The 22,939-nt window shown below is 39.9% G+C and overlaps 1 protein-coding gene across 3 annotated transcripts in view; it reads right to left on the bottom strand.

Moving 5' to 3' along the window:
* ST3GAL1 (ST3 beta-galactoside alpha-2,3-sialyltransferase 1) overlaps window positions 1-22,939 on the bottom strand; it is a 131,052-nt gene that overhangs the window by 56,006 nt on the left and 52,107 nt on the right. The window contains exon 3 of one of the 3 annotated variants that reach the window (XM_072603004.1): window positions 6,988-7,172. The exons of the other annotated variants lie outside the window; for them this stretch is intronic. The gene's annotated coding sequence lies outside the window, so the exon portion shown is untranslated. The remainder of the gene's footprint in view (window positions 1-6,987; window positions 7,173-22,939) is intronic. 3 annotated transcript variants of the gene reach the window in all.

Raw genomic sequence — 22,939 nt, 5'->3', positions numbered from 1 at the left:
CTGGGCAAGTCACTTAATCCTGTTTGACTCAGTTTCCTCATCTGTAAAATGAGCTAGAAAAGGAAATGGCAAACCACTAGCATTTTTGCCAAGAAAACCTTAAATGGGATCACAAAAAGTCAGAAAAAATTGAAAAAAATCACTCAACTCTTGTATATTGTCCTCACAAAACTGTCCTCAACTGATCAGATTCTTTATGATGGTGGTGGTGGTGATGGAGGGGTGTGGTGTTGCTGCTGAATGAGGAAGACCTCAGTCTAGACTAATCTGTGTGCAACTGTATTTTCTGGCATGTCCCCTGTTTCTACCATCAAAAGAAGATAACTGGGAAAGAGAAGAAATTCTCCTATCTTGTATTATTTCTTGAGGTTGCTCTAGATGAGGAGAGAGGGAGGGAAACCTAAAACCTTCAGCTGAGGATCAGAGATCTAGAAATGGAAGGGTCCTCATCTAGACCATCTAGACCAAATAAATCCATTTTATAAATGAGGAAACTGAGGCCTGGGGAACATCAATGCCCAAGGGTACACAGAGACAGATGATTTTAGCTTGGGTTTTTGGTCTTCAGAGCCAACACTCTTTCTACTATATTACACTGGATCTGTATTTACCTTCCTTTCTCTCTCCTACCCCCCTCCCCCCACTCCCCAAACTATGTTGTGGTCAAGTGGTCAGTGTTAATAGATAACTTCTACTGGAAGGCTTCATGGAGGAGGAGTTTGATTTGTTTTGAAGAATGGGAAGGAGTTGGAAAAGCAGAAAGGAGGCATTTGAGATGGGAAGGGATGGGCTTTAACAAGAGAGGCAGAAACAGCTGTGATATCACTGCACTGGCTCCCCAGTAGACATTCTTAGCGTGGAAGAGTTTGCTAAGGTGATAGTGGAACACAAAGAGGAGGAGGAAGGAGGGTGGTGGGAGGGGGATGGGGGAGTGGGGAGGGCAGGAATTGCAAAGAAGAAAGATTTCATTGAAGCATGGATGGGGATTTGAATTGGGAGTTCAGATAAGTGTTTTATAGAAACAAGATTAGCATTTATTAGAAACACACGGGAAAGAGCTTGGCATATTTTCATTTTTTCGAGCTAGGAGAAAAGCTATCCACAAAAAGGATTTGAGTATATCAAAGCATCTTAGAAGAGGCCTGACTCCAGACTCACAAGGGATCTGAGGATATGAGGCCGGCTCTGGGTTACAGGCTTGACACACCTGCACACAGCTCCACTGACTTTAATAACTTCAATGAGCTGTGATTTCATTGGGAGTAAATGCCTCCTCCCTTGATGTTGATCAGAACCCCTCCTTGCCTTACCAAATGCTTTTTTTTGAATTGCCTTGGTCAGAAAAGAGGAGTCACTTGATACCCAGCTTGGTGGTGAGGAGCCTCCATCAACTTAGCTAGGTTAGTGCTAGACAGACCCAGGCAACTGCTGAACCTGAACTTGAAGCCTTTCCAGCTCATATTCTGCTGGCATAGACTTTGGGAACCCAAGTTCTCTTCACATCACAACAAGGGACCACAGGAAGGCTCTAACTAAGGACACACTTGAGAATAGGGATGGGGGAGGAAATGTTTCAGCTGGCTCCACTTATCCCCAAAAGCCAATAAAAACAAGAAAGCACAGTCATAACACTAACTCATGTGGATGCATAGCCCTTTTGTACATAACCAGCCCATAAGAATAGCTAGCAGAAAGAACTTTACAGATGAGGAAACTGAGGTCCAGAGAGCTTCAAGTACTTGCCCAAAGTCATATAACTAATAAATAGCAGAGATGAGACTTGGATCCTAGTCTCCTGACTCCTGGGCTAATGTTGTTTTCATTCCATCACACAGCCATGGATCACCAACTCCTTAAAATGTTTTGATGACCCAGGTGGACCTTGACCAAAGAAAGTGACGTGTGAGGGAAGAAAACAGCAGCTCCAAATATCTGTCTGTTTTTTGGTTTCCTTCTGGTATAATTGAAAACAGAGGATGTCTGCCTTTAGTCTAGGGAGCTTCCCACTATACATCTCTTCCTTAGCTGTTGCAAGAATGTGGTTTTCTGTTTCAGCCCCTAAGAAACTCTATGATGATACAACCACTAGGAAGGTTCTGTTTTTGCCCCCTGGGAATTCAGAGATCCTTTTTTGTGGGGCAGAGTCTGTGGAGGGCAACAAGAGGGAGAGCTGTTTGTCTTTAATGAAAGGTTCTGGTTGCACTTGTAAGATTCTTTCCCTTCATCAATGCAATGCTTAAAAAACATCTTGTTCCAGTTGGCTTGTTTTTAAACAAATGAGTGTCATTTTTATCCACCCAGGAATGATGCCTATACAAAGAAGTCTAGGCCAATCAAGTTCAGTAGTTGAATATGATTTGAAAATAGGAAAGTATGAGATTCAGCATTGCTACTGAAAGGATGGGTAACAGAATCTTGTTAACAAAAATAAACCCTAGCTTTTCCTTCATCTATGACTTCTGTTCCTGACTCAATCATGTAAGTACTCTTCCCCTGGCACCAACTGTCTATAGGGCATTTCTGGAGATCCTATAGACACCTCAAATTCATCATGTCCAAAAAAGAACTCATTTTCTTTCCCTCCAAACCAACCCCATTTTTGAACTTTCCTATTTCTGTTAGGGCAGCTAGGTAGAGCAGCGGATACAGTGCTGGGCCTGGAGTCAGAAAGACTCATCTTCCTGAGTTCAAATCTAGCCTCAGATGCTTACTTAGCTGTGTGACCCTGGGCAAGTCACTTAACCCTGCTTGCCTCAGTTTCCTCCTTTATAAAATGAGCTGGAGAAGGAAATGGCCAACCACTCCAGTATCTTATCTTGGCCAAGAAAATCCCAAATGGGGTCACACAGAGTTGGACATGCCTGAAATTAATGAACATCAAAAATGTCTGTTGAGGGCATCACCATGTTTTTGGACACCCAGGTTCCCATCCTTTGGAACGCCCTTGACTCCTTGCTTTTCCTCACCCTACATGTCCTAATCAGTCCTGCTCATCTATCTCTACAATATCTCTTACATCCATCCCTTTCCCTGCTCACATAGGCACCAGAATTCAGGCCCTCGTCACCTCTCATTGAAATCTTGAGAGAGCTTTTAAATGTCCCTGTCTCAGGTCTCTCCTCTCTGCAATCCAATCACCACACCTGCCAAAGCAAAAGTGTTAGAGCACAGGTCTGGCCATGGCACTCCCCTACTCAATAAACTCTGGTGGCTCCCTATTGCCACTGGTATCAAATGTGAAATCCTCTGTTGGCATTTCAAACTACTTTTCCAGGACTCTTATACAGGACTCTTCTTTAATTATTCTACAATCTAGCCAAATTCTTGAAGTGCTTTTACACAAGCTATATCCCCTGCCCTCCTCTCCATGCCTGGAATGTACTCCTTCCTCATTTCTACCTCTTTGAATTCTGAGTTTTAATGATCCAAGACCATTCCAAAGGACTCACGATGGAAAATGCTATCCACATCCAGAAAAAGGTCTGCTTCAAGTCTGAATGTGGATCAAAGCATACTATTTTTCACTTTCTCTATTTTTTTCATGTTTTTTTATTTCTTGGTCTGTTGTCTCCTTTCACAACATGATGGACATGGAAATATATTTTGCATGACTGCACATGTATAACATACCAAATTGCTTACTGTCTCAGGAAAGGGGGAGGGGAGAGGAGAGAATTTGGACGTCAACATTTTTAAAAAAGTGAAAGTTAAAATTGTCTTTAGATGTAATTGGGAAAAGAATAAAACATTATTTAAAAACAAAAAAGAATTTTTAGTTTCCTTCAAAGTTCACTTTAAATGCCACCTTATTCATGGAACCCTTCATAACCTCATTGCCACCCTGGTGTCCATGCCTCTCTTCTTGGGATCACAGTTTTAGGAAGGACTCCAACCATGCTTCTACTCCCATGCCTAGAATCTCCATAGTCCTCTTCCTCTTTCTCACCTGCATTACTATGAGCACCTTTTCTTCCCCCAGAACCTCTTGCTGTTTTCTAGTTCCCCTTTATGAACTGTCTTCCTCCATTAGACTATAAACTCCTTGAGGGTAATGACTGTCTTGTTTGCTTGTATTTTTATCTCAAGTGCTTAACATAATGCCTGGCATCCAGTAAGTGCTTAACAAATGCTCTATTGTCTATGTCTCTATCTGTACTTAATCTGTTTCTGCCTATCATCTGTTTCTATGTGTGCATGTATGTATGTATGCATCTGTCTGTCTCTATCTGTATCAATTATCCCTGTCTCTGTTTATCTCTCTGTCATCTATCTACCCATCTCTCATTTGTCTCTGTATCTCTCCCTCTCTCTGTCTCTCTCCCTGTCTCTATCAGTCTAAGTAACAGTTCCTAACTCCCTAAATTACCTTGTGTTTATTTGGCTGATATTTGGCATATACTAATGTGTATACATGTTGTCTCCACCTATAGAATGTCATTCCTTTGATGGCAGGGGATATTTCATTGGTGTCTGCATTCCTGAGTGCCTAGCTCCATGCCTAGCATGTAATTGGTGCTTAATATATTCTTGAGGATTAATTGATCATAATAAGCTTTCAAGGTCTCACTCAAGTTCCATCGCTTCCATGAAAGCTTTTGATTACCTTAGCTTGCCATAATCTCATCTTCCTGACTCCCTAAAGCATTGTCTGTAATTCATCCATCCATTTGTTCATCCTAAGCACCCACTATGTGCAATAATAATAGCTATAATGCTTTCCTAATAATAACACTGTGAAATACAGTGTGTGTGTGTGTGTGTGTGTGTGTGTGTGTGTGTGTGTGTGTGATAGGGAACAGGGAGGGCCTCCTGACTTGTGATTCTCAAGGATCTGAAAGGAGTGTATTATCCCTTATAGAGGAGAAACTGAGACTCAGAGATGATAGATAACATGCTGAACTCCAAAGCCTGGAGTCAGGACAACTGGCGTTCAATCCAACTTCTGGTATATACCAGCTATGTGAACCTAAGTAAGTCATTTGTTAGCCTCAATATACTCACCTGTAAAACGGGCACAGTAATAGCTCTTACCTCCTAGGGTTGGTGTGAGGATCAAATGAAATGATCTTTGTAAAGTTTCTTTCTTACAGCAGGTGCTTAATAAGCGTTTGTTCTTTCCTCTTGCCCCCAAGGTCAAAGAACCAATTAATGATACAGCTGGAGTCAGCATCCAGGTCTCCTTCATCTCAGTTGTGCAGGTTATTTTTCCACTCCATCAGACTGTCTCTAATCTAACTCTCTCATTTTTATAGATAAGGATGCTGAGGTCCATAGAGGTTAATATAATTTGGTGAAGATCGTACACAAATGGTTAATGACAAAGTTAGGGCTAAAGCTGACTCCTAGGTCCAGGACATCTTCCAATAAATGTCTTCTCAAGGGATCATCATAAGGGATGGACCCCACCCTCCACCCCTATTAAAGAAATGAATTGCTCTGGTAGGAAATCAGACCTCCAGCCTCATTTGCGCAGATGAGTTCTGAAAGAGTTGATGACAAAGGGCTGTAAAGAAATTACAGTGACCAAGAGGAAAAATATTCTGAGGGTAAATACAAAGCAAGGAATATGAAACTATTTGGGGTTCCACTGCAGAACTTCTAAAATTATATGAATCCCTGTGGCTTTTCTGTTTGAGAGATGCCTATCCATCCCAAGAACTGCCAAGGTTGTGACAGGGACCTGGCTGTCACTTCTTTCAGAAGCCGCCTACACTATCTTCAGGTGACTCAAAATAAACTCTCTCCCCACCCCCCAAGCCCCATGAAGTGAACATGAGAACACAGAATGTAAGAACCCCAGACAGAGAATGAAAGAGCCCGAAGGGGTTTTAGAACACAGAATGTCAGAGATGGTGGGTCTTAAGTACAAAGCATTTTAGGATATCAAATGTTGGGGCTGAAATAAATGGATCTGGGAACACAGATTGTTAGAAGAGAGAACATAAAAGTGCTTGTGGCAGAAGTGGTTCGAGAACACAGAATGTTAGTCCTCCAAGAGAACTGAATGACAAAACAGAATGCTAAAGCTGAGAGAGACCTTAGAAAAGAAACTAATTCCATTCCCTCATTTGGTGAATAAGAAAAATTGAGGTTCAAAGAGAAAGAGTGACTTTTCTCAAGTCACACAGTAAGTTAATAGCTTAATTCTTCGTTTGTAAAATGGGAAAAATCATTCCCCCTCTACCTATCTCACCGTATTAATGTGGGGAAAGTACTTTAAATACCTCATAGTGACACAGAAATATCAATGAGCTTATATTATCTTTAGGGGCAGCTAAATGATACAGTGGATAAAGTGCTGGGCCTAGAGTCAGGAAGACCTGAGTTCAAATATAGCCTGAGACACTTCCTAGCTGTGTGACCCTAGGCAAGTCACTTAATCTTGTATGCCTCAGTTTCCTCATCTGAAAAATGAGCTGGACATGTCAAACCACTCCAGTATCTTTGCCAAGAAAACCCCAAAGGGGGTCATGAAGAGTCAGATGCAACTGAAATGACTAAACAACAACATTATCTTTGAGTTATAAAAGAAAAGAGAGGTCAACTAGACCAACCCCAACACCTGTAGGAATATTTTCTAAAACAGCCTTAACAGAGGGCTACTAGCTTCTGCCTGAACAGTGCCTGGCATAGAGAAAACATTTAATCAATGTTGTTGATCAATTAGCTGATCTCTAGTGGCAGAGTTCATAATGCAGCTGGAATTTGAACCATAGTTCAAACCCTGACTCAGACATTCACTAGCTATGTGAGTATGGATAAGTTGGTAAATCTGTCTTCTATCGGTAAACAGTAAATCAGTTTTCTCATCTATAAAATGGGGCTAATAATAGAATGTTCCTCCCAGGGTTGCTATGAGGATCAAATGAGATAACATGTAAAGTAAAAGTGTTATACAAATGCTAGCAATTAGTAATTCTACCCATTCGAGTTTTGCAACAGCTTTAATAGTTAGGAATTTCTTGGCCATGTTGCACCACAATTTACCTCCCTGTGACTTCCTCATTGTTGTTAGATATTCCTTGGGGAACTTCAAAGAACAAGTCTAATCTCTTCTTCCTGTTAATCTTTTTCACTTAGCACCAGATTGTGGCAGGCACCTCTTCTCTGGATGACTGGTTCCTTGGACTGCTGCTCAATCACCAACAGTGGGGCCATCCAAAGAGCAGGGCCTGAGGAAAAAGCCATACTCAAAGTGTAGTGAATCAGCCCTGCTCTTTCCTAGGGATTTCACAAGCCCGTTGGTGGCATTTCCCACAAAGCAAATAATCCCAAGCTTGGGAGGGACAGGGAAGGGAAGGTTGATTATTTTGGGTTGGAGGACCTAATGCATGGTTGTCTTAAAACTTTTAAGCAATAAGAAGTCCATGGGTCAGCTAGGTGGTGCAGAGGATAGAGTGCCAGGTCTGAAGTCAGGAAAACTCATCTTCCTGAGTTCAAATCTGGCCTTAGACAATTACTAACTGTGTGACCCTAAGCAAGTCACTTAACCCTGTCTGCCTCAATTTCCTCATCTGTAAAATAAGCTGGAGAAGAAAATGGCAAACTACTACAGTATCTCTGCCAAGAAAACCCCAAATGGGTCCACCAAAAGTCAGATACAACTGAGAAGAAGTGAATAACAACAATCCTCTGAGGTTTTTATATAGGAAGTAGGATGGTACTATGGACATAGCACGGGTTTCAGGTCACAGAACCTGAGTTCAAATCCCACTTGTAGCATTTATTAGCTATGAGACCATGGGCAAGTCTTTTTAACTCTTTGGGTCTTAGGCTCTTCATCTGTAAAATTAGGAGGTCAAATTTGATGACTTTTATGTCCTTTCTGCCTCTTAATCTATATGATTCATGCTCAGTTTTGATGTGTGGAAAATAAGTACAATAATAGCACCAATTGCATAATGTCATGAAGAGCAACTAAGGTAGCCTGTGCAGGGCACTTTGTAAACCTTCAATTGTGAAATTAATGCGATATGATGGTTAAAACTGAGAGTTCTTCAGAACAGGGCTTAATTACCTAAGGTTTGTGAACTTAAAAAAAAGATTTGAGTTTCAATTGGTTTCCTTTGTAATCCTATGTATTTTAGATTACACATTAACAAACAACAACATTTTCATGAGGGGAGATCACACAAAACCTAGACCAGACTGCTAAAAAGTCCATGACAAAAGGAAAGGAACCTCTGCTCTTTAATCAATCAATGATCTTTTATTAAATACCTACTATATGACAGGTACTGGGCTAAGTACTGGGGACACAAAAATGAGTCAGGACCTGTCCTCAAGAAGATGACAATCTAATGGGGGAGATAGCATATAAACAAATGTATGCAACAACGCACACAAAGTTATGTACAGGATAAACAGGCAATAAGTAACAGAAGGAAGTTCTGGAATTCAGAGTGGTCACAAGCTCTAAACAGGGTGGTTTGAAGGTTACTGTTTTCTCTGGATATCACTGAGATGAGCAGAGTTTTCTGTTACTGCCCAGACTCCTCAGCTCTGAAAAGCAAAGCTAGAAGCCAGGTCATTGTAAATCATCTCTGGAGCATAGATTTTCTTTCTTATTTTTTTTTTTAAAGTCCCAATTTTTACAGCTGTTCAACAGCTGTGGCTGGAAGCAGGAAAAAAGTTTGTCAGATGCTCTGTAGTAATATGTAGAATATATAAGAAGATGAAAAAAATCTTAGTATCATCACCACTCTTAACTTTTCAAGGCAACCTTAAAATGGCTGGGATCTTTGAGTAACTTGTCTTTCAATGTGCATAAAGCTGAAATGGATGGATCACGCACCCTGCGGTGGATCTTTTTTCCACAAGTAGGCTTTGTGAGAATACAAAAGATCTCATTCACTGTGCCAGACATTAATGCTTGTCTACTTTTCTTTTCCTCTGAACATAGTAGTTATTATTGGAGATTAGTTTCTTTCATTGTCAGATGCCACCTCTCACCCAATTTTCTGCCCCAGTCTTCTGGTGTCCTTCTACTCATAAACTAAGCAAATGAAGCCACTTATAACTGCCACTGAAAGCAAAGGAGGAGAAATCTGACAGAGCAGTGGGTCAATCATATATGGATTGTTCTTCAGGAAGTCTAAACATTCCTCTTTCAAATTCTCACTGCAGAGATTGAGTCACACAACGGCAACTTGCTAGTATTATCCAACATAAGTAGAATATCAAATATATTTTTATTATCAAATGTGAATAAACCGATCCTCTACTTAAGTCGTCCTCCAATGCCAAATGGTAGCCTGAAGTGACCTTGCTTTCTTAAGGCTTCTGCAGTAGGAGAGTTCCAAACTCTGAAAAGTCCTACCAATGTAAGTCTTTTCCAAGTATGGGGCTGGAAACATATTGTGTGTATCTGTCATTTAGAGATTATCCATTAAGAAGAGGTTCATCACTTGAGGGCTATTCATCAAAGGGTATGTTTTTTTTCTCCAATACACAGATATATCTCATTGCACTGCACTTTGCTTTAACTGTACTTTACAGACTGCATTTTTTTTTTTTTTTTGCAAATTAAAGGTTTGCGGCAGCCCTCTGTTGAGCAAGCGCCATTTTTCCAACAGCAAGTCCTCACATTGTGTCTTTTTGTCACATTTTGGTAGCTATCACAACATTTCAAACTTTTCCACTATTATTATGTCTGTTAGGTAATCTGCAATCAGTGATCTTTGATGTTACAGTAGTATCTGTTTTGGGGAGCCACAAACCATAGCCATATAAGACGGCAAACAATTGATAAATGTTGCATGTGTTCTGACTATTCTGACCAGTTGTTCCTCATCTCTCTCCCTTTCCTCAGACCTCCCATTCTGAGACACAATAATATTGAAATTAGGCCAATTAATAACCTTGCAGTGGCCTCTAAATGTTCATGAAGGGAAGAGTTGTGGCAAACGACATTGTTGTCTTATTTTAAGAAATTGCCACAGCTACCCCAATCTTCAGTAACACTATGTGATAATCAACAGTCTTTAACATCAATACAAGACCATCCTCCTCTCAGATGACTGTCAGCACTTTTTTTTTTACAGCAATAAAGCATTTTAAAATTGAGGTATGTATGTATATTTTTTAGACACAATACTATTACACATTTAACAGACAGTATAAACATAACTTTTATATGCACTGGGAAACCAAAACATTAGTCTGATGCTTTATTACGATATTCATTTTATTGCGGTGGTCTGGCACTGAATCTGCAATATCTCCAGGGTATCCCTGCAATCCAGGAAGGCTGCCTCCAAGCATGAAGAGCCTGGGCTCAGTGTTGGTGAAGAGTGAACCCACACTAATGAATCACAGATTTTTTTTGAAGTACTGACATAATTATAATAACAAAATAAGCACTTAAGACAGGGCCTGGTACTTAGTAGGTGCTTAATAAATGCTAATTGACTGTCATGGCAATCAACATTTATATCCCACTTTAAAACTTACAAAGCACACCTTATCTCAATTGAATTTCACAACACCTCTACGAGGAAACAGAACTAGCGGTAATATAATCTCCATTTTACAAAAGAGGAAACTGAGCCATAAAGAGGTTAAGTGATTTCATGATGACAAAGCTAATGAATTTCATAGTTAGGATTAAAGCTCAGTTCTTTCTGATGCCAGGTTCAAGATGCCTCTCATAAGACCAAGGAATTTAAGACAAAAGTTAGTGGCTTATCCTTATGAGTCTGACAGCTGACATTCCAAGAGGTGACAACGATGGCTGAAAGAAATTGATAAGAGTTCTTCATCAACAAATAAATATAAGATGTTCAGGATAATTTTGTTAAAAGTGTCCTTGCTTTCTGATTCAATGAGGATTGAGGCTGAGTACGTAAAAATGTGGTCTAGAGATTGAATCACAGAATGTTAGTGTCATAAGGGATTGAAGAAGTCACCTAAACCTTTTATTTTATCCTTCTTTTCCTCACTGTGGGAATGCCCTAACTGACCACTCACTGTTTTGTTTTTATTCAGTTTTTTTTCTACTTTGCATCTTTATTTTATGTTTTTATGTGTCTCCTATCCCTCCTGACTCCTCTACTTCTACTGGCTACCTTGCCCTCCTATTACTTAACCTACCCTCTCCCCTTTCCCCTCAAAGATCCCTCCTTCATCCTTTCCCTCCCATCCTAAAATCTCTCCTTTATCCTCTCCACCTTCCCTGTCCCCTTAGTCTTTTATTTCTTTCTGAATTTAGAAAAAATTTATTCCCATATATATGTATATATATATATATGTGTATATATATATATATATGTATATGTATTGTTCTGTCTTTAACTCATTCCTGATGAGAGTAGGGTTCCAGAACTACCAGCCCTCCTCCCTCATCTAATTCCTATGTATCTAATTCTTCCTCTAGCACCCTCATTTGTATGATAATTACTCTTTTTATCTTTTCCTAGACTGTTTGCTTTTTAGTATCACATTATATTCAATTCTACCCCAAATTTTCTTTCAAACTACCCAACTACTAACAGCAATCTTAGACATATAATTTACATTTCTGTTATAAAAAGTGAACAGTCTATCCTTATAGAGTCCCTTGTAATTAGTCTTTGATGTTTACTTTATATTTCTGTTAGATCTTGTATATCAAATTCCCATTGATTTCAGGTGTTTTTGCAACAAAAATCCTGAAAGTCTGACAATTCATTGAATATCTGTTTTTGCTGTTGTTCAGGATCATACTTAACTTTGCTGTGTATATTTTCAGCCACAACTCCAGTTTTGATTTTTGATATGTAGTGTTCTAAACCTGCAGTCTTTGAATATAACCACTGCTAGGTCTTGTGCGATTCTAACTATGGCTCTGCCATATTTGAATTGTGGTTTATTTTGTTACTTGTAATATTTTCTCCTTGAGGTGTTGGCTTTGGAATCTAGCTATCATATTACTACAGGTTTTCCTTGTAGGATTTCTTTCAGGTGGCGATGAATGGATTTTTTTTTTCTTTTTTCTACCTTCCTCTCTTGTTCTAACTCCTCAGGACAATTTTCTTTAATTATTTCTTGTATTACTGTATCAAGATTCTTTTTTTGATTGTAGCTTTCAGGTAGCCTGTTTATTCTTGTTTTCTCTTCTTGATCCATTCTCCAGATCAGTTGTTTTTCTTATGAGATGTTTCATTTTCTCTTCTATTTTTTCATTCTTTATATTTTGTTTTGCTATTTCTTGGTCTCTTATAACTTTGTTGGCTTCCCCTTGCCCAATTCTAATTTTCCAAGAGTTGTTTGCTTCCTTAAGATTCTGGATCTCCTTTTCTAATTGGTTGATTTTCTTTTCATAATCTTGTTTTTCCTGGATTGTTCTAATTTTTCTTTTTAAGTTTTCCTCAGTCTCACTAATTTGATTTTTAAAGTCTTTTATAAGTTTAATGCATTCTTTTTGGGTAAGTGACCCTTTGATGTTACTCTTTGGGGTTGGAGAGGCTTTTTTTTTTTTGCTTCAGTATTCTTCTCTGAAGCCAAAACTCAGACTTCTCTATTCTCATGGTAACTTTCTATGGTTGGGTTCTTTCTTCACCTGCTCTTTTTTTTTTTTTAATAGGAATTTGTTATTGTAATCACCTCTAGTCCTGAGGCATGGGGGATGTCCTCAGATCCTCCTTCAGTTCTCAGCAGTAACCTCTGAGAAAATCCAAGAGCTCTGCCCTCCTGTAAGTGCCCACAGTCAGTAGTGTCCCTGCCCCACTGCTTCTGCACTCACTGGCCAAGTGCTGGTTCCTTCTACCCCAGGGCAGCATTTGAGCAGCCCTGCTGGGCCTGGTGTCCCTTATCAGCAGAGAGGTCCTCAGTCTTCCCACTCAGCTTCCCCAGATGCCCAAGTCCTAACATTGGTGAAAATTCCTGCAGCTGGGGCCAGGTTACCTCCTGACCCAGCTAGTCCCAGGGTTCATTGCTTCCTGTTTCTGTAGAACTAGCTTAGAGGTGTTTACGCTTCATAGGGACAAAACTTTTGTCCTAGGAATTTTCTTTGGATTGTCCCAACAGGACCACTGTTCTGCCCCAGTTCTTATTTGTTTTTACCACTCTATATTTACCCCAAAATGCTGTTTTGTCTTGTTTGTGGGAGAAATCTGGAGAATTTGGAATTTTCTGACCTACTCTGCCATCTTCCCAGAATCCTCTCCACCCATTGTTTTGTAAAGTCATCCTGCCCTTTGCCCACCTTCATGTGTTTGTTTATACCTGGAACTCTCAATCCTGTTAACTGGCCTGTTGGCAAACTACATATCCTTAATGTCCCATTTCCAAAGCTACATTCTCCTTGGAGCCTAATTCCTTAATCCACCAGCTAGAAACAATCAATTCTTGTTCAGATCTCTCACAGCATTTTCTATGTATCTGTTTCATTATTTATTACAGTACTTATGCACATCTCTTGATTATAAGTTCTTTAAGGCACTATTCATTTCTGTATGCTTGTTTCCAAGAAGGCACAGTACTTTGCATATTTTTTAGAAGGTCCCAGACCTATAAGTTCATAGAACTGGAAAACCCCCATTGCAGAAACTCTCTCCACAATGCAAATGTGCACCTAGCTTGTTTTAGAGAGTTGCCCAGGGCACTGATAAATTAAATAAATTATCGGTGATCATAAAGAAAATATATATTAGAGACAGATTGACACTAGGCATTTCTAATTCCAAGTCCAATCTTCTATCTACTATGTCATGCTGTCTCTCTCCATGCATATAGTATGTGCTCTAATAACTATTTACTGAATGTAATTGAATTTGTCAAGGGTACGTGGGTCCAAAGAATTGAAGTATTTGGCTGAAGAGCACACAACTTGTTAGCAGAGGACCCCAAGCTAGGATAAGGTCTGTTGACCCCAATTCCAATGTTTTTTTTTTGCTTTTTTCTTTATGTACAGCACAGACAACAATGAGTTAATATAGGCAAATCTGATTCTCGGTGATAAGTCTTCTAGGAACTTGCTCTGCAACCTTAAACCACTTTAGGTGAAACTTCCTGTCACTCAAGAATTTCAAACAGAGATTGGATCACGCCATAAATCAAACATGCATTGGTTAAGCACCTACTTTGTGCCAGGCACTATTCTGGCACAAGGGGGTACAAGGAAAGAAAATGAAACAATCCCTGTCCTCAAGTAACTTCTGTTCCATCAGCTTGACTATTTGTTGGGTGGTGCGATAGAGGGGATTCATGCTTCATGTAGAGATAGGACCAGATGGCTTCCGTGGTCCCTTCCAGCCTTGATAGTCTATGACTACTTAATTCTATGATCAACTAGAACATTCTCTTCCACACCATACTCTCTGAGGACAGGGATTGGGTCTTCCCAGACTTGGTCCAACAGAATTATTATTTATTTATTATTTATCCTTCTATCTTTCTCTAGCACATAGTAGGGACTGACCGTGTTTGTTGAAAGGATGAAAGAATGAATGAAGATTCCTGTACTTATCATTGCCCAGACATCTGGGGGTAAATGGAAATTTTGCATTCTATTATTCTCATGACAAGCCATGAATATTATAAGCAGCTTCAGCAGAGACATTCAACTCTGGGGCAGAGGCTGGCTTGGCAAACACAACCAGCTAGAGGCTCTCTCTTACTTGCGCTTCCCTCCCTGCCAAGCCAAACCCCAGACGGTCATTTTGGCATGACTGAGAGAACAGGAGCCACACCACTAAGGTGCCTAACAGCTGCTACCAACACTGACTCAGTTGCTATGAGAGAGAGAGATGATTATCAGCTTGTTGAATCGACTGCCAAACATAAAGGGCCTGGGGGACAGCTTGGAATACTCTGGCTTATCACCCAAAAGGCCTGTTAAGAAGAAAAAAAAAAAGAAAGATTTTCACTGAGGTATCAATACCTCCTTCACCTTTTCTCTCTTTGCTCTTCTTTGAATTTTCTTTTTGGGTTTCCACCCTGTGCTTTGTATGAGTTGAGGGGGGGAAGCAACCTGAATGTACTCACTTCTAAAAAATTAATAATTGATATGACCCAGCCGCCAAGGTTGTTAATTATAAATAGACATTCTGCCTTGAGTGAGTATAAATTATATTTACAGACCAGAAAACAAGGAATCATAAGTTTGAGAGCTATAAGAGAATTGAGCAAAATGTGTAGGCCAATTCTCTCATTTTACAGATGGAGAAATTGAGGCCCAGAGAGAGAGGAAAAGAGATATGCCCAATGTCAGAGCTCAGATCTGAACTAAGCTCCACCTCATGCAATCCAGAAGAGACATTCCTGCTCCAGTTTGTGCCTTGTTCTTGATTAAAATGAGTGGACAAAGAGAAGAAATTTAAGAGGAAAAGTCATTAATAATCGGATCATTCCTTAGCCACACTTTTGTCCTGGTGCTCATTTTCCTTCTTCCCTGGGCCAAGGTAAGATATCAGAAATCTATCTCCTCTCTAAACATGCTGTAGCAGGAAAGACTATGAGACTGAGGATGAGGAGATATGGGTTCAGCTCTTGCCACTGTCTGCAGACACTTGGCACCGTATGACTGCAGACAAATAAATTCATCTGCACCTGAAAAAGGAGGAAGATTGGACTAAATGATCTCTGTGTTCCCTTCCAGTACCAATATCCTATGATTTCAGGTTCTTAATTCTCAGGGAATCTATGAATCTGTTGCACGGACATTTGTCTCCTCATCCCTACCATCACCCCAGAGTAGTAAGGTTATTTAATAGTCAATAGCCAACTTTTCAAGGTGACTTTGAAAGGCAATAGCAGTTACCTATCACCTTGATTCAAATGAGTTTAACCACAGTTTTTGTTGGGTCCTTCCATTCTCCATCCCTCTCCCAAACGAATTTCTCCTTCCTCAGATTCCCTTGAAAATTTGATCTTGATTTCTCCTTTACCTCTACCACTCTCTCCTTTGCACTGTTATTATTTTTCTACATATTATATGCCCTCCACCACACACACATATACAGTAACTATAAACTACTCGAAGGGGGGGATTATGACTTTTTTCATGTCTCTTTCCCCATCATTGAGTATAGCCTGGCTACTGAATTAAAGTTTGTAGAATTTTATTTCTCTCCACAATTTAGGGCAGAGATGCCAATGAATGTTTTCCCATGACCAGAATGGTAGGGTAGAACAATGGTTAATATTTAGTTCAACTAACACTTATTAAGTGACTACTTTGTGCAAGGCATTGTGCTGAGGAGTCCTCAAATGTTGGGATTTTCCTGATCCTACAATATTTTCACCTTTTTGAGAACAGAGGCAGTGGCTTATTCACCTTTAAAAAAATATCCCTTGGTGCCAAGTCTGGTCCCTTGAACATAGTAGGTACATAATAAATGTCCATTGAATTAAATTATTTGAAAAGCGATGGAAGTTAATATAAATAACATAAAATTATTGAACAGGCAGATGCCATGAAGTGGAATCCAGTTGACTGGGCCTTTGGAGCAGGGAATGGGAGCATATAACAAGAGGGAACAGGTTCCTATTCTTCTTTGAAGAGTTTTAATTCAATTTAACACGTAGGGAGAAAGACTTGGTTTCCTCTCTGCTTTACTTTCTGTGTCCTTAAACTTCACTGTGTAAGGGGATGAGGTGAGGGGAAGGAAAAAAGGGAACATTCTCATTCCTTTTTCCTTTCCATCTCAAGTAATAACAATAGCTTATACCTATCTATATAGCCTCATGGCTTTTTAGATGCTTTATAAATACAATCTTATTGGACATATGCATCAGTCCTCTAAGAAAAGTAGGGCTGTTATCTCCATGTGCAGCCGAAGAAACTGAGGTTCAGATAAATTAATATAAGACATTATATGACAATATAAATAAATAAATGAACTTGCTACGAGTCACGTCACGGTGAGAAGCATCCCTGGAAACTGAACCTAGGTATTCAGAGGTGTTTTTTCACTATATCAGGAAATTATTCTTTTGAAAGCCATGTTTCTACCCATTAGTCACAAGAAAATATTGGAAATATGAGAGCCCTAAGTGGCAGTTGGATAACTGAGAGACGCTAGACTTTCCAGAGGTAGCAAATTACACGGGGTGACGTTAAGCACAGTTTCAGCAGGGGGTAGATTTCAAGGGTTAATTTCGTTCTCTGGGGTCAGTCTGACCTTATCCCTGCCCACATGAGATATCACTGGGTGGAATAGAATGAATGGGAATAGTAGGATTTAGTCTCTTTGGGCAGGGACAAGCCCTAAAGAAATAGAATCTGACAAAACTTTAGGCAGCCTTCTTTACTGACAGCGTTCTCCCTTCCTTGTTTGCTCTGTCTATCTAACCCAAGTATCTTTAGCAGGGACCTTCTGGAGACATGATGACACTCCAAATGAATGACTCTAGAGATGATCACTTCAGGCTCTCCATCAGATGGGAAGGGAGACATTTTTGCACAGTAGCATAGCCAAATTAGACTAAACAGGAAGCCGCATCTCTCAGACCTGTCCCTATTACCACACTTAGCCTGCTTCTCATACCAAGCATGACCCAGAATGGAATGGATATGGTCTGGGTCAAAGTGAGTTTCTGACTTCTTCTGCTCCAATTTCAACTGAGCATTGCAATATCATGGAAAGCATACTAGCTTGAAAGTTGGGAGACCAAAATTCAAGTTCCTGCTACTAAGTCACAGAATGATCCTGAGCAATTCACTCCTTTTCTTTGAAATCCTGGTGCAGAAGAAAGAGTGTTGGTTGTAGAGCAAGAAAAGGTGGGTTTGTGACTTTGGGAATGATCCTTCCCCTCTCTAACTCTCAGTTACTCATCTATAAAATGAAGAACTTGGAACAGATAGTTTCTAAATTTCCTTCCAACTCTTAATCTCTGGTTATAAGATCTCTAGGGTCCTTTCCATCTCTAACACCTATTTCTTTATGATCTTGCCATTAATATGACTGATAGGCTAGAAGAAGTCTGAAATTCACAAAATCTCATCAACACATCACAGAAAGAGCTAAACTTGTAGAAAGTACTCAGGTGCTCAAGATCAGTTATTCAGATCATTAAAGGTTAATTTCCTCAAGGGGCCCTGGCTGGTAGGCTTAGGAGAAAGAGAGAAAGGCAAAGAAGGCTAAGCTCTTACTTTTGCCTTTTCGAACCTGAAGACTATTTCATTAAGGCCCCATCAATGGCCTTTTCAATGTAGGATCCAGACTGGGTGTTGTTTCTTGCAGCTTTAATGTGAAGGCGCCAGTCAAATCCAAGACCAATAAATATTTTATCGTCCATCTATTTCATCTCACATCAAATACGGCATAGGAAAAAAGCACGCTGGATGTAATTAGGGCTGAGCTCTGGCAGGATTTGAGATTTCAATCTCTGGAAAGATCTGCCCTGTACTTTATTTCTGGGGAGGATACTGAAGGCCAATGATCTGCTGTGTCCATTCACACATCTGGGCCTACATTTCCTCAAATAGGCTAAGAACCTCCACACAGAGGTGGATTATGTGTGGTTTGAGGGAATCCCTAAAGTACCATCTCTCCCAACACAAAATCTTCCCTTCCAGGTTGCCTAAATCATCAAAATGCTTAGTATTCTGGATTTAAGCATCAGCAGGGCCCTACTAAATTCAAGTTCCTTGGGAAAGGTAACTCATTAAGTTATTCTTATTTTTATTAATTATTAATGTCTCTTAAATTTCTGCTTTCTTTGGCTTACTGGACTACAGTGCCAGTTTATCAGAGGAAGATATGTAAGAGAATGTGCAAAGAAGTTTGTGTGTGCGAATGTGCATAGTGAGACATACCAACAGTTGTTTTCCAGAAGGTTAGGTAATATGCGCATTTTTTGCCGGGGAGGATTGCAGAGGATTCTTGCACCAAGAGAACAGCAATAATGTTCTTTCAGAAGAGTCACAAAGCTACTATTATTATCGGACTAAAGGACCAGTTTATCCGAGAAAGATATATAAGAGAATGGGCATAGGAGGGTGTGTGGTGTGTGTGTGTGTGTGTGTGTGTGTGTGTGTGTGTGTGTGTGTGTGTGTGTGTGTGAATTGCAAAGGGTTCTTCCAGCAAGATGGCAGCAGTATAGAGTAATAGAAGACGCCTAGTCCTGGAGTTTCATGTTCTGGTTCTGCCACTTTCTTGCTATGTTACCTTGGACAATTTACTTTTCCTTTTTGGGACTCAGTTTCCTCTTCTGTAAAATTGAGTGTTCGCCTGAACAGCCTGCAAAGCTTGTTCCACATCTCTGTTTATGCTCCCATGAAGCCAGGCCCAAATCCTGGTCCTTCATGCCTTCTACTCCCCTAAGGGTGCTGCAGACAAGCTTCCCTAACTTTACAGTTTTTGTCCCAGGTCAGCCCTACACAGGCATGGAATAACAGGATTGGACCCAGTGATTTCCCTGCTTCAGGGTTTTCTTTTCTAAGCTGCAGTCAGACTAGAAATCATGGCTACTTATGTAAGAAAGAGAGAGAGGCATGAAAGTCCAAGGAGAGACTTTTTCTCATTTTTTCTTTCCTAAGTGACTAAAACTGTATGATGCAGGTAAACAATAAGTGACCTTTACAAACAGAATTCTAAGTAGTAAACAGAAGTGTTCATGGCTATAGAAGATAGAGGGCAAAGAAGTGAAAACAATACTTTTCCCCCCCTAAAGCTATTATATTACTACTGATCAACTGAGTTAAATTCTTTTGATAGGTTCAAGGATTGGACCAACAAATACTTCTCTCAAGGGTTTTTCAGAAATCTACAAACAAGTTTTAAAATCCTGGGCACAGTGTATCAAGATTATTTGGGTTTACGGGCACTCATTTGTTCAACATTCTCCAAAAACGTACCCAAAACACCTACTATGTGCAGAACACTTTCAGGAGGTGCTAGGGAGAGATACAGAGATTAATAAGGTTTTGTACTTGCCCTCAAGGGGCTTCTAATCCAGTGGAGAAGAGAAAAAATATATGTAAAAGTAAAACAAAAATAAATTAGAACATGATGCAATCCAAAGTAATGCAATCAAAACGGGAAGACAGCACTTTCAGCCAGAGAATCACAAAGGGTTTCATGGATTAGGGGGCATCTGCGATGGGTCTTGAAGATAGATACACAATGCCTAGAGGTAGGGTATGAGGGATGGAAAGGGCGAAGCCACTCCAGACAGCAAAAACAGAGTTTTGAAAAAAATGAAGCCAGGAAGTGGGTCCTTGAGATGTCCAGTAGTTTCGTTTTTTTTAAAGAGGGAAGGAAATAAAGTCTAGAGTCATTTTAACTGGCATCATCTGTGCAGAGGCAGTTGTTTGCAAAGGCTAAGAAAAACACAGCTTTGCTTAATAAGCAAAAAAACAATGAGTCATAATAACAATTCACATTTCTAGAGACTTTAAGGTTTGCAAAGTATAGTTCCCACACTTACTCTGGGCAGATAGTGCAAATATTATTTCTATCTTGCAGTTAAGGAAACTGAGGCACAGAGAAGGTAAATGACTTATCCAAGGCCACGCAACTATTCATTTGAATTTTTACATTCCTGCTACCTAACAGAGTGTCTTGGGCACAGTGTAGATTTCATAAATATTTGCTGACTTAAACCGAAGTAGAAGTGCCAGGAGAATTTGGACTCAGACATTCTGACTTGCCAAGATTTACTCTACTGCTGTGAGACAGAGCAGCAGGTGAGCTCGGGGTCTGGAGGCAGGCCTAAATGAAATCTGGCCTCAGGCATTTCCTAGCCGAGAGACTCTGGCCAAGTCATTTAATCTCTCTCAGCCTCAGTTGGGCACCATCTGCTTAGAGGCTGTTTATAAAGTCCATGAAAACCAAAGGTTACTCAACAGTAAAAAAAAAAAAAAGGAAAAAAAGTATAATAATAGCAGCTACCTCCCAGCATTGCTGAGAGGACCAAATGAGGTAATATTTGTAAGGCACTTTGCCTGGCTCACCTACCTGCCTCCCTTCCTTCCTTGCTTCCTTGCTTCCTTCCTTCCTTCCTTCCTTCCTTCCTTCCTTCCTTCCTTCCTTCCTTCCTTCCTTCCTTCCTTTCTTCTCTTCCTTCCTTCCTCCCTTACTCTTTTCTTTCTTTTTCATTTTTCCTTCCCTTCCTTCCTTCTTTCTTCCTTTCTTTTTCTTCCTTCATTTTTTCCTTCCTACCTCCTTTCTTTCTTTCCTTCCCTTTCCCTCCCTTCCTTCCTCTTTTCTTTCTTTTTCTTTCCTTCCTTCCCTCCCTCCCTCTTTCCTTCTTCCTTTCTTCTTCTGTCCATCCCTCTCTGTACTGCTCCTGTAGGCCTATCATCCTTTTCTTCACATTGCATTTCTGTTTCTACACATTTTATCCCTCCAATTAGAATGCAAGTTCTCAAAAGCAGCTACAGTTCTAAAGCGTGATGGTTCCATGATCTTCTGGCATCAGAGAAAATAAATAATGCCATGACTCACTGTATTTTTATGTATTTCCAGATGCTTCTTGGTTTTTTTTAAAGTCCCTCCCTATTCCAAGCACTAAATGAGCTCTTGTCACAAGGGAAAACAGTTTAAGTAAAACCAACCAACTAGCCTCCACATAGGACAGCCCATGGGACACTGCACAGCTATGGTCCTCCGCATCTACCAAGAAGAGGGAGCACACGTCCTCATGTGTCCTCTGCAGCCAATACTGCCCACTGAATTGAACTAAAGTCACCCGAATTTTAGTGCTGTTTTCATGTTTTCATGTCTTGGTTCCTCTTTCTTCATTCTGCAAGAGTTCATAGAAACGTTCTCCTACTCTGAATTTTTATTTTCATCATCTAAGGAATTCTATTGATGCTCTTTCTTTTTATGCCATAGTCATTTCCAGAAAAATCCCTCTCCATGTCCAACACAACCTTAACCTTCTGTAAAGCCTTCCTTTTTACAAAGAAAAAAAAAATAACAGAACTACAGTAGATGCATCAACCATATCTGGAAAAGTACATAACATTTTTATACCCTTATTCTCACTTCTCCAACAAAGGGGACTTACCTCTTCAATAAGGCCAAGACTGGTCATTAAATACACAATGTTCTATTTCATGGTATGATCCTTTTTGTTTACGTATATTATTTTTACTGGTTCTGTTTCCTTTACTTGGCATCTCTAAAATGAAGGGGTTGGTGTACATGATTTCAAAGGTTCCAAAGTCTTATGACTTCCTGCCTCTTTATTTCTGTCTTCAGTGTCTATGACTTGGTGGGCTAGGCAATGGGGGAGCCACGGATGGGGAAGGCTTAGAATATGATGAAAGCAATACATAAGGGTATTCTGGGAGGAGAGGAAGAATATGTTGGAGAGCTAGGAAAAGACTGGAATGGGAATAGTGAGGATAAATGTACCAAGCTGCTTGCTTTACATAAAGATAAAGCTTAAGAGTCTTGAATACTGGAAAAGAACCATGTGAAAGTAAGGGCTATTTAACCTAAGTGAAAGTTTGTTCCTTCAGACTGGTTGTACTATGAAGGAAAGTAGATATATTGAGATTCCTTGGAAGACATAGGGTAAATAAAGGAATCAATGAATTAAAAAAAAGTATCTATTGAGTACTTGCTATATGCTACGTATTGGAGACATTCATAGAAAAACCAGTCTCAAATCTCAAGGACTTCACAGTATAAAATGAAGAGTCAATGCATAAAGGGCTATCCCAAAAGTCTTAGACTCTTTATACCCTCGAAAGTATACAGGTTTCAGCTGCAAGGCAGAGGGAAAGTCAGTCTGTCAAAAAATATTCACTAAACATCTATTAATGCCAGGCACTAGGCCAGGGGCCAAGATTTAAAAAGAGGCAAAAGGCAGTCACTGCCCTCAAGAATCTCAGAATTTAATAGAGGAGACAACAACCAACTATATACAAATGAGGCACAGAACAGAAAAATAGGAAATAATGAAGAGAGGGAAGGTGCTAGAATTAAGAAATGTTGGGAAAGATGAGATTTTAGTTGGGACTTGAAGGAAGGCAGGGAAGCCAAGAAGAGGAAAAACATTCCAA

Source organism: Notamacropus eugenii, chromosome 4, assembly GCF_028372415.1.
Source record: "Notamacropus eugenii isolate mMacEug1 chromosome 4, mMacEug1.pri_v2, whole genome shotgun sequence".
Lineage (NCBI taxonomy): Eukaryota > Metazoa > Chordata > Mammalia > Diprotodontia > Macropodidae > Notamacropus > Notamacropus eugenii.
This window is presented reverse-complemented; position numbering and strand designations above follow the sequence as displayed.